Here is a 1,651-nt window from a genome sequence, read left to right as displayed (position 1 = left end):
CCGATGGTGGTCGAGGCAACCGCCCGCACTACGGCCCAGCATGTGCCGATGGTGTTCGATGCAATCGCCCGCACCAGGGGCCATCTTGTGCCGATGGTGATCAAGGCAACCATCCATCCTAGGGCCCAGCTTATGCCGATTGTGGTCGAGGCAAGTGCCCATACCAAAGAACAGCTTGTGCCGATTATGGTCAATGCATGTGCCATCACCATGCGCCATCATGTGCCATTGATGGTCGAGGCCTTGGCCGAAGTTTGATTTTAAGCCACGGTGCACATGCTGGGCTCGGGCAAGTGCTGGTGCCACATTTTTTTTGCCCGGGGCACCATCGTGGGAGCATCACCGGAGAACCTAACCGATGACATTAGGGGTTCCGACGATTGGGGGGGCCGGGGGGTGCACACATGAAGTGTGATGGGTGCTGGTACTTGGCCCTTATATTGGCCCCTTATCCCTCATCAAACCTCAAGAACTCACACCCCCTTGAAGAGCACTTAAGATTTTATAAGTTTGCTGCCAATAGCCATTAAAGTGTCTGAAATGGGGACACTTTTTTCAAACGGTCACAAAATATTCTCCACTTCGAGTTTTTAGCTGAATTTTTTTATGCGTACCAAAAAAAATACAAGGATCATGTCTACGAAATTTGGGACCAAAACTCCTTCTAAAAAAATTTAAAAAAATCTTGAACCGCAAAAAGTTTTGAAAATCGTGAAAAATATAAAACGGGTCGTCTTGCCATGAAACTTAACATGAAGGCTTAGGGGACCATTGTATGAATTTACAAGCCATAAAAATGGCATTGGCATGGCAGAAATATGAAGATGTGCCTGAACCCACCTATCACCCGATCGATCCACGACTTACGCATCCCGCCTCTTTGGCCGGCATAGTGCCCGTCCGCTCATTTCATGGGTTGAATTAGGCATACGGAGTTCATTCCTAGTCTAAGATCAGATCGGATCGAGGGTTGCAATAGCAGGACTCGCAGCAGGATCGACAGCACGCAGAGGGGATCGGGCTGATCCTCGGCTTGCACATTTTGCCTCTCTGGTCGGCTGAGCACCCGCACGCTCATTTCGTGAGTTGACATAGGCATACGGAGTTCATCCCCAGTCTAAACAAGTCTCGTTCATTCCCAGTCTAAGATCAGACCGGACTGAGGGTTGCGGTAGCAGGACCACCAGTAAGATCGACAGCACGCAAGGGGGGATCGAGTCGATCCCTGACTTACGCATTCTACCTCTCTAGCTGGTTGAGCACCCGCACACTCATTTTTTGGGTGGGCTTAGGCATACGAAGTTCATTCCATGTCTAAGCCACAACTAGACCGAGGGTTGTGGTAGCGGGATCGACAGCACGCAAAGAGGGATCGGGTCGATCCCCGGCTTGTGCATTATGCCTCTCCAATCGGCTCAGCGTCCGCACACTCGTTTCATGGGTTGACTTAGGCATACGGAGTTCATTCCGAATCTAAGCATACGGAGTTCATTCCCAGTCTAAGATAGGACCGACAGCGGGATCGGTAGCAACATACAGAGGGGGCCAGGTCGATCCTCGATTTACGCATCCTGCCTCTCTGGCCGACTGAGCGCCCGTATGCTTGTTTCATGGGTTGGCTTAGGCATACGGAGTTCATTCCATGTCCAAA

The sequence above is a fragment of the Durio zibethinus genome, chromosome 23 (assembly GCF_047325235.1).
Source record: "Durio zibethinus cultivar Kanyao isolate XHJ-2024 chromosome 23, ASM4732523v1, whole genome shotgun sequence".
In the NCBI taxonomy this organism is placed as follows: Eukaryota; Viridiplantae; Streptophyta; class Magnoliopsida; order Malvales; family Malvaceae; genus Durio; species Durio zibethinus.
Note: the sequence above shows the minus strand (reverse complement) of the source record.